This window comes from Xenopus laevis, chromosome 7L, assembly GCF_017654675.1.
Source record: "Xenopus laevis strain J_2021 chromosome 7L, Xenopus_laevis_v10.1, whole genome shotgun sequence".
Classification (NCBI taxonomy): domain Eukaryota; kingdom Metazoa; phylum Chordata; class Amphibia; order Anura; family Pipidae; genus Xenopus; species Xenopus laevis.
Window position 1 is genome coordinate 93,978,085 of NC_054383.1, and position 10,956 is coordinate 93,989,040.

Consider the following 10,956-nt stretch of genomic DNA (forward strand, 5'->3'; position numbering starts at 1 on the left):
GAGAGATACTTTTGTTGAAATGTCATTCCTTTGTGCAGCACAACAAACATTCCACCAATTTTCTACAAATATGGTTAAAACAGGCCAGTGTTTCATAGAGTTTGTGTCTGGGGTTACTGGCTCCATTCATGTACATGTATCTGCATGCGAATAAGGCTTCTGTGCCGAGTAACCTAAGTAAGTGGTTCCCAAGCTGCAGGGCTGGCCTACTAGGTGGGTTCCATGTAATGGATTAGGGTGAATGTTCAATTACCTATCCTTAGAAATATACCAGAAAAACTGTTTTGACCCTACTTCACATATCTTCAACCTTGTCATGAGCCCAAACGAAGTCTAAAAACAAAAGGAGAAGTTAACGATAAATATCTGAAAACCACCAAACTAAACTTAGACTTAGATTGTGAGCTCTACAGGGCAGGAACCTTGTACTGTATGTCTCATGCTTCATGTAATCTTTGTTGCTATGTATATTTTTGTTACTGCACTGTTTTTATTTATTGCAATGTTTGTTCTCATTTGTACTATTATTGCATAGTAAACAGATATAAATAGAGAGTTACAAGCATCCATGCTTGACTGAACCTTTCTAAAAATACAAGGTGAGTATATTAACGTTTAAAATAGGGTGTATTTCCCCTTTAAAGGAAAACAAAAGTGAGTTAGCAATAACTTGCGGTACATATAATCATTTAAAGGCATTTTGATGATGTGTATTGCAGAAAAGCTTCCATTAATACAACTTGGTCATCAATAACGCCATTAGAGAAGGTGGCATAATCCCTGAATAAGCAAATGGCATGCCTTTGGGAGATATTTGCTTTGTAGGTGGCCTTCCCATATGCCACCCTATCCACCCATAACCAGCAGAACATACAGTACATATACACTGCATCAATTTGCTTATCCGGAGTTTTCAAGGGGAGTTACTATAAAATAAGGTACCCCAATCTAAACAAGACTTGTCAAACTACCACCAACCTATTTTTTTCATATAACTGACTCAGGGCCGGATTTACATGGTGGGCACCCCTAGGCCCAATGCCGCTTGTCACCCTGTCCCCTCCCCTTTATTCGTGCAAATTTTCATCATCTGGAACCGAGCAATGGGGATTTAAAAAATGATTGTATCTCCACTGCATCCCCAGTGTTTTTGAACCAATGTGGATGTGGTTGGGCAGCATGCCGCCCCCCTAAAATCCTGCCGCCCTAGGCTCGGGCCTAGGTGGCCTTTCCACAAATCCGGGCCTATACTGACTGCTCTCAAGCCCCCCCCAAATGCAGATACCTGAACCCCCACAACATTATTTTTACCTGCAGGGTCTGGGGCACTTGTTCTGGAGCTTTGCAGTGTTCATGCCCTTGCTACAGCTGCTACATCTGATTGGCTGTTACTTGATATTCAAAGCATGACTGTGACTCAGATTGAGTGACACTTAAGAAATCTGCTTATAAATCTTCAACCGACCATATAAGCCTACTTACATTCATACAGACATATATAACAATACAGACAAATCAAGATATTGGAATGCATATATCCCTGTGTGTTGTAGATTTGAAACTGCCAGCATACTCCTGCCATCTCTTCTGGTGAAGAAATCATGCTGGAAATTGTAGTTCTGCAACAGCTAGAACATTAACAGTTGCCTTTCCCAGGATTATGCTATCTACATCTATATCTGAATGGTAAAGCTGCTGTTGTAAGACTGGACTCTTTGTTCCCGTGCCCTACGGGGAGTATACTTCTCTCTAGCCGGGACGTGCATATCATAGTGAAAGAAGCCAACACAAGACAACTTCATGCAAGAGCTTCCCCTCCTTGTGCTGTTCAATTATTAACTTGCATCCATCCACCCTTTATAACTTGCTTTATAAATCAAACTCACACAAAGGTTGTCTAATTCAGAATAACCTCTTCCCTGCCAGTCTAGACATGAAAGAATAAGATGTTAACCCTTTGTAAGACATCATTTTCACAACATAAGAGGCTTAAAGTGGGGGAGGGTGTGCAGCAAATAGAATTGAGTGCAGATGCCCAGCACCATCCTCATAGAACCAGTCATTTGCACAGAGAGAGACTCGAGCAGATAAACAGGCTCACTGTCTGCCAGAAATAAAGTGAAAGTGTATGCTTACAGGCCAGGGTAAAGTTGTACTATTCAGCGAGCAGCACCATCACTTCTATATACATATAGATATACAATAGTACTTCATACATGTAATTGAGGTTATCTGTATTCTTTATTTTTATAGTGCTGACATATCATGCAGTCCATTACAGATATTATACATCATTTTGTCAGTCTCTGTCCCAATAGAGAATGTGTTCGAGACCCCAACCTAAGGTACCCATCACATTAACATACACTTAAGTCCATTTATAAGGAGCCAGTTAACTTGCCTGTGTATTGTTGGTATGTTGGAGTAAATCCGAGGACCTGGAGGAAACTAATGAAAGCACAGGGAGAACATATAATCAATTCATATTTCCCCCAGAACATTTGCCCTGTTTTCCCATAGTCACCCGGACAGCAATGAGCATCTCCTTGATCCACATGTCTGTGGTAGTAGTCATTGGTGTAACTAGATATTACTGGGCCCACAGCAAATCCATGGGTTATCCTGTTTTACCAATATATATAGTGAAATTGCTCATTAATTAGTGCCTCACAGGGCCCCTTATACCTCCTGGGCCTCCCTGCAGCCGCAGGGTCTGCTTCCTTCGCCCCTGGTAATAGTACAGGTATGGAACCTGTTATCCAGAGTGCTCGGGACCTGAAGTTTTCCAGATCATTTTCAGAATTTGGAACGCTATTCCTTAAGTCTACCAAAAAAATCAAAAAGAATTGTTTAGCCTCCTATAAGGAACAATTATTTCTTAGTTCGGATCAAGTACACTGTACTGTCTTTTTATTGCAGGAAAAAAAGGTAATTATCTTTTAAAAATAGAATTATTTGATAGAAATGCAGTCTGTGCAAGATGGCCTTCCCGTAATTTCGGAGCTTTCTGGATAACAGGTTTCCACATAATGGATCCAATACCTGTACAAGATACATATTATCCCACTGTATAGTCACTTGCAGGGTTTTTTTATGTTCACTTAAGATATTCTAAATCAGATTCTAAACCATTTTGCTTCTCCTTTATAACATCATCATGACAACTTATACAGTTCATATACATGTGCTGTAATATAAAACAAGTTAAGAAGTCATCTAGTAACCCTCAGATGCCCAGTGGGAGCCATTTCTATTAAAAACTTGTGATTTATATAAATGCTAGTATGTAATTTCCATTTCCTTCACTCGTTATGCTGCCATTCATGCCAAAGGTAAAGTCAGGGGTCAATGGGGCTAAATCCCCAAGATCCTCAGCTGACCTGTGCCCTAAGTGTTTCTCTGTCTCTGCAGCTTCCTTAGGGGCAGAACTGACATCTGTGACAGGTGTCTAATGCTAAAATATAATTGTCTTTGGTCGTGGTTTATAACTGTCTACAACTGGAACTAGACAGCATTTAAAAAAAATCTAAATAAGATAAATAAAATGATGACAAACTGCAACATAGTATGATTATTTCCATCTACAAGATAAGTAAAGGCCTTTGGAAAAAACATTCAAGTGTAAATAAATAAATAACGGAAAATGTTAGAAATGTGACATTCACATGCTATAAATTGCCAAAAGGAATAACAGTAAATTGGAAAAATTGCCCTTCAGGCAGATTTCACAACAAATATCCAATTTGATACCTGCTCATTACTGAAGCTCCAGAAAGATATGGCAATTAGCTGCAAGGATTTAAATTGCTGGAGGCTAACTGCACGTGTAAAGAACATTATCCAATATGAGAAAATGAGAAATGCTTAGACCGCTGCAATAAATATCACCTGCTGCTTTCCTGCATAATATTTCTACACATTCCCATACAGGCCTCTGCCTATCTCCCTTGTTCGAGTCTTTCCTTTAGCTGTCTGAGTGCTTCTGCTGATAAAAACATGGGCTGGACCTTATTTGGCTTCTGGATATTGTTTTATCTTAACTGTGAAAATGCCTGTGTGTATCCACTCCCAGCTTGCACATGTTTCTTCTGTTACCGGAAGCCTCTATTTATTCAAACAGGCCTGACGTAATTACAACAGGTACAAGTCTAATCCGGCAGAGAGCAAGATTAAGATCTTTTTTGTGCAGCGGGGCTTTCAGGACTAAACGTCGTTCTGGGAAAGGTTAGGTAGATTTTTCTGTGAGTGAACTCATACTATATTATGTCATATCTGGACTTGTATACACAAACACTTTATAAAGCAACATTTGCACACACTAGTATTGCAGTACTCCTTCTATGGACTATAAAGAAGAATACAGCAAACAATATTCCTCTTCCTTGATAGCTGATAAATGGAAAAATACAGTTTTGGCAGCAGAGGTTTGAGCAAAGGGGTATCTATATGACTGCAAGTACTACAGGTATAGGAACAGTTAACCGGAAACCCGTCACCCGAAAGGTGGTCTCCCATAGACTCCCTTTTATCCAAATAATCCAAATGTTTAAAAAGTATTTCCTTTTTCTCTGTAATAATAAAATAGTACCTTGTACTTGATCCAAGCTAAGGTATAATTAATCCTTATTGGAGGCAAAACCAGAATATTGGGTTTATTTTATGTTTATATGATTTTCTTGTAGACTTAAGATATTAAGATCCAAATGATGGAAAGATCCATTATCTGGAAAACCGCAGGTCCCGAGCATTCTGGATAATATATCCCAATACCTGTATATTTTATTGCACATCTCCCACACAGGACAGTAACTAAAGACCTATGGACCCAGATACATGTGCTAAGGAGAGAGATCTGGGGTTCTCTCTCTTTCTTTGGAGAGACCCAGGTCTCTCTCCTTAGCACATGCAAACATTTGTGTCCCCAACTAACAGCAGTTTCCTAATTCAACGCCCTCTATCCTCTCATGCCCCTCTTCTACTGCATGTAAAATTGTGAAATGGTCCCTACTGGTTTTTCAATCAAGTGCTAGGTGCAGAGTGCAGTCAATTCCCAGTGCTTTTAGAATGAGCACTAAGGACGCTCTTTTGGCCACTGCTCTTGCATCAAAGCCTTTGTCTTACAAGAGTAAGGCCAACAGCTCACATAGCATTTCTCCTCTGATGATGGTCCAAACTACAGAAAGATCTCTTATCCAGAAAACCCCTTTTTCAGAACATTCTGGATAACAGATGCCATAACTGTAACTGCATTATACAGTTACAGAAGCAGGACTGTTAAGGTATAGAGTGGTGAGTACAGAGATTTTTTATATAGAGAATAATTACAGGAATATGCCAGCATGGGCAATCTTCAGGCATCTCCTGCAACAAAATGTTCCTTTTGGAGCAGTTTTTAGTGGAAAACTTTAATGTGATAAGCCTTAGTGAAAACCTTTAAATGTTATAAGCCTTTGTGAAAAACAGAACAATACTACAACAAAAGGGAGTTAATTATGCGCTGATAGTTTCCTTTTTATTATTTGTGACCTTGATAACACACTTTCATCAGTTCTGTGTTTATGGTTTATTAGAAATCAGAACTTGATAAAAAAAAAGTTTGGGAACTAAGTAATAAAAATAAATATTTCTGGCGGCAGAGATTGATGGTTGTGAGAAGCAAAAGGACGTGAGGCCCTGTGGTACCTGGGATTATGCTCTGTGGCTCAATGCCTCAGTGATAAAATGTAATCACACACAAACACACACACACACAAGTAAGTATAAGACAATTCATAAGAACCATTGATTCTTGTCTTTCTTGTCATTAATATATGGTAATAGCAAGGTAGCAAATAATGATATGATATGATTTCTTCTGCATAATTATTAATATTAATATACAAACACCTACACTCTTCATTCACATCCACTGTACCACAAACAAAACATGTATAAACTCCCAACTAGCATGGCTAAGAAACAAGCAATACATTGTCTGAACCAAACTGCTCATTCTGGATGCCTATTCATTTCCTATATATTCTTTATATATGGTCACATGCATGGTAAGCACAAAAATCAACTATGACTTCCCCAACAGAGGCTGCTGCTTCTTTTATCAAACAAAGTAGTGTCCACCATACGGCCACTTAATAGAAAAAATGCTGAATATTGTATGCAGAAACAAAAACCCCAGATCAATGTAGGTCAATCCTTACCAGCTGGTAGCTCGATTATGAACATTCATTAATTTTGTGACTATTGTTCAGGCAATGCACAACAAACAATGAACAAAATGCAATTATTATGCATTCCTGTGCATTTGCATATGGACAAATATATCCTCTCCAGTAATGAGCTCTATGTCTAGCTAGAAATAATATACATTTGATTTAAAAATTAAGATTTTTTCTGTATTTACCAAATATATAGGTACTAAAATATCCCTGAAATTGTAATTTAAAAGTAAAATGAATACAAATGTGTAAGACACACAGGGATACTATTGCATTTGCCATGTTCCATAAACAAAATAAGCCTCCCTGTAGACACGTTCAAGGATAGTTTGAGCACAGCACACCATTTATACCAGTACACTACTTGCCAAACTGTTGTGGGAAGTGCTTGTTGCTCTGAAAGCCTTTTAGGTTGAGATTTGTGGAAATGTACATTTATAGCGTAATTTATGAACTCCAGGGCAGTGTGCAAAATGCAAAAAATAGGCAAACTGCCTTCTGTACTGGGAGAGGCAGAGACCATCAGAAAACCCAAGGAAAGGGACCCACCATGCTGGTCACATCCTTCCCCCTCCAGCTAAGGGCCCACTGCTACTGTACATTGCCCCAGGTGCCCGACGATTACCATTGCCAGCCCAGTGCACATAATTACTACAGCATCAGATTACGGCCTCCTATCGCTCTACCGATAGGGCCCAGTAAATCAGGGGCCCACTGGGTAATCTCCCAGTACCCTGGGAGGCCAGTCTGACCCATCGGTAATTGCAGAATTGTCCTACGCTTTGTTTTGGAGGACAGGGACTTGCGACTACCCTTTTGAAGAGAGTGATGTCTGTATTCAGCAGCAGTGCTATATTCAAGAGGGGCAGGTATGGGATGAAGGAAGGCATCCCCACTCCTATATGTCCCTACTTGCACAAATTAAAGAGTGGCAGACCCCCTGATGATGTTCCCCTAGTGCTTACTTTCTATCCAGTGTGAGTTGTACAGAAAAGCCATTCCTCTGGCCAGAAGTGCTACCTAATTGCACAGTAAGGGATGCACTCTTGCACTTTTGCCTGGGGCAATCATAAATTACTCCTCTAGAATCCCAGCAATTTGTTTCCCTCGATATTCTTGGAAAATACAGCTGAACGACTGATACAACAATATTTATGTAGGCTTGAAACACAGTCTGAACCTATAACTGAAAACGTTTAATAACCCCTGTGTACACATCAGTGGTGTAACTAGATATTACTGGGCCCCACAGCAAATTATTTTTCAGGCTCCCAAAATGTTTAGCGGTTGACTTGTTTTACCAATATTTATCTAAACTGTATATGAATTAGGGCCTCCTGGGGCCCCTATACCTCCTGGGCTCCCTGCAGCCGCAGGGTCTGCTTCCTCTATAGTTACGCCCCTGGTACACATTAAAAGTGTTTCTTTGTACTCTTGGGTAGTTGAAGGGGTTGTTCATCAACAATTTGTGATTGGTTTTCATTTTTTAATATCTGTGATTTTTGAGTTATTTTGCTTTTTATTCAGCAGCTCTCTAATCTGCAATTTCAGCAATCTGGTTGCTAGTGTTCAAATTACTTTACCATCCATTGATTTGAATAAGAGACTGGAATATGAATAGGAGAGGCCTAAATAGAAAGTTGAGTAATAAAAAAGTAGCAATACCAATAAATGTGTAGCCTGACAGAGCATTTGTTTTGTAGATGGGGCCAGTGCCCCCCATTTGAAAGATGTAAACAGAAACAGAAGAAAAAGGCAAATAATTAAAAAATGCTAAAAAATAAGACCAGTTGAAAAGTTGCCTAGAATTGGCTATTCTGTAACATACAAAAAGTTAACTCAAAGGTGAACCACCACTTTAACGAAACAATTTTTAAATGTTTTTGTTTGGAGGAAAAGAAGATGAATCGTTTGACGAACAGACTGATAAGTAATGGGAGACTGACGTCTGACCTGTGACCTGCAGGTACAATGAGGTCTATCAGTATACAACCAGAAAGTGTTAAACTGAGAGCACAGGTTACACAGAGCGTGACAGAATGGCCACTCGCAACATACATCACGTGCACTATTGTTTTTATGATTTCAATAGTGTGTCACCATTTTCAATAGAGGAGGAAGTTATCCCACAATAAGATCAAAGCAAACAGATTATATGGAAGAAGGTCCATAGCCCTCCAAGCCCAAGCTCTAGTTTGGACATAAGAATGCCTAAAGAAAAGGGTTAAAGGGATAGGCTATAAGCTTAGATATCAATAGCTAATTGGGACAGAAACACAACATGAAAACTTATATACAGTATATCTGACCAAAGAGTTTTAATTGCTGATACCTTTTCATCAGACTAGGAGAGAGCAAGCAATGCTCTCGGTCAGTTGGCTGCTGTTAACACTACCAATTTAGGCAGTAGTCATTTTAGTGGCCTTCCATATAATCACTTAAACAGAAATTCATTCTGCATGTGTACTGTATAACAGACTGGTTATTGCATGACAAGGCACACAAGCCGAAACGACTCTTCTGGCAACAACAAATAATGCAAACAATCCAAATATGTCATTATGTTGTGTCCACAAGCATCTGAATGTGATAAATACGCGAGGTAACAACTCAATTTGCTAAATGAGAACAACATTTTAGCAGTAGAAATTCATATAGGACCAAACTATGAAAACATTTGCGCATATACGCATTGCTTTAAAACAGATACTACCATTACTTTAAAAGAGTTATATCACAAATTACCTTCTCCCCCTCCCCCGGATCCTATGATTTATATTTAAAATGATAGCCAGATATGACAGCTCAGTGCCAGTTAAAGCGATACTGACACTAAAAAATTACTTTTTAAAATATGAATGTACATTAAAAGTTACCTGTAGGTCATATTGATAATTTTTTGCTGAGAGGTTTGTTTTTGTTATGGTTAGTTGAAGTTTCTAAACCTGACTGTTTTGCCAACCTGACTGTCCCATCTCAGCCTGTCAGTTAAAGTTTCTAATATTAACGGACTCCTGCTGCACAAATATGGCAGCCCCCTCATACAGGAACATGGGGCATCAGACAGGCAATGTAAAAGCATTGTGCAAATACTTTATGGCAAGGTTATAAATTGCTTTCAAAGGCAATATTATGATAGATGTAAAAAAGAGTTTAATTTCTGGTGTCAATATCTCTTTAAGCACAGAGATCACTGCCTGTCAGTGAGACACATTGTTCAGAATGAGGCAGTGCCTGGAAACTACAGTGAGTTCTGCACAAGTCTGGGACAGGTTGAATGTGTCAGGGAGATTGAGACGACCCCACAAATCCATCAGCTTAACTACTGCAATGGTTATTTTGATACACGCTACATCTTGGCCTATTAGAATTCCCAACACTTAGAATGTTCTCATCAGATGTTCCCATTAAGTAAGATTGACTGCAACATTTTCCATTAGAAAACATGTTTCATTTAAACGCCGGGAAATGATCTGACCTACTACAAGAGTTTCTGCATACTTTGAATTCAGATTGCACTTCCAGGTCCCTGGCTCCTTCAGAGTGTCTTTGAATTATCATTATGAGCTTTTCAGAAGCAAGCCCCCTGGATATTACTGCCATTAACCCCAAGGCTAGAGAAAAGACATTGAATGCACTGGGCAAAAGGCAAAGCACAAACCTCCTGTCGCTTAACCGGGAATCTTCCAAGGACAAGTCTGTTTTCGTTGTGAGCTGCAGTTTGACAGATCCTTCTAGTAAAGTACAGAAGTAGAAACTTCCTTCAGTGTCTGCTAGTGACTTTCCTTATCCCACGCTGATCTTTCTCTGTCTCTGCTCTGGGTAATACAGGCAGTCACTGCAGCCTATTCAAACAAATTCAGCTCCAGGGTAACAACAAGTTTAGAGTGGGAGGGGAAGGAGGCATGACCAGGGTGTTAGCAATCTGTTGGAAGCAAGTCCCCTTTTCATTCGTATCAGGAACCTGTTCTGCAGGTTAGAAAGTACAGAGACAGTTTAGAGTTAAAAGTTATTCCCTCTCCAAACTTAGTAGGAAAAGTCTTTATCATATTTAAGAAATGCTGATCAGAAGGAGCTGGGGGAGTGCACCATACAGTGCAGTTAATGATTACTGTAGGGTGTGTAGCATTGTTTTCCTTACAGCATTTCCTCCTACACCTTCGCTTTGCCTCACAGCACGGATAGGACACATAGGGAACATTGACCAGACAGTGATTTATTGCAGCAGTACAGTAACTGAGTTCTGTGCAAAGCAAATTACTGCACTTCTAATTGGTTGTGATGAGCAATTTTAAAGCCTTGTATTTATTAAAAAATTCAGGGATAGTGGCCGGTGGCCCTGTTCTTATTGAGGCTGTAAGGATCAAGCTGCATGCAACATTGATGGCTTTTGATTGACCCTAGTGTGCTTTGTGAATTTCACAGACTATTTGTTGCCCTGGGGCAAGAACTGATGTGAATGATGTATATCTCTATAAAGGGCTTTGTAACTTGTCTGCACTATATAAATAAAGCATGATAAATAAAGAAAGAAAGTTTGTCAGACATACAACACCCCTGTATTCACTGCTGGTAACTGTAGTTCAATACCTGGATACTTTTCCAAAGCTCCGCCTCAGCACTGATGAAGCATATTTGACTTATGAGAGTCTTGCGCAACAACGAGGGGGAGCTTTTTAGCAGAAGGGCCCAGCGTTTACTTCATGGGGTGGATTTATCTATTTTTAGTGACATATTTATA

At 39.4% G+C, this 10,956-nt stretch overlaps 1 protein-coding gene across 6 annotated transcripts in view; it reads right to left on the reverse strand.

Annotated features, from left to right (window-relative positions):
- The window catches only part of LOC108696538 (1-phosphatidylinositol 4,5-bisphosphate phosphodiesterase eta-2-like), a 400,157-nt gene extending 390,040 nt beyond the window's left edge, over nt 1-10,117 (reverse strand). For 2 of the 6 annotated variants that reach the window (XM_041569341.1, XM_041569343.1), the window contains exon 1: nt 9,877-10,108. The gene's annotated coding sequence lies outside the window, so the exon portion shown is untranslated. Of the gene's footprint in view, nt 1-9,876 lie in introns of all 6 variants that reach the window. The other 4 variants (XM_041569340.1, XM_041569348.1, XM_041569346.1 and 1 more) reach the window with 4 other exon arrangements.
- Between the last annotated feature and the right edge of the window lie 839 nt (nt 10,118-10,956).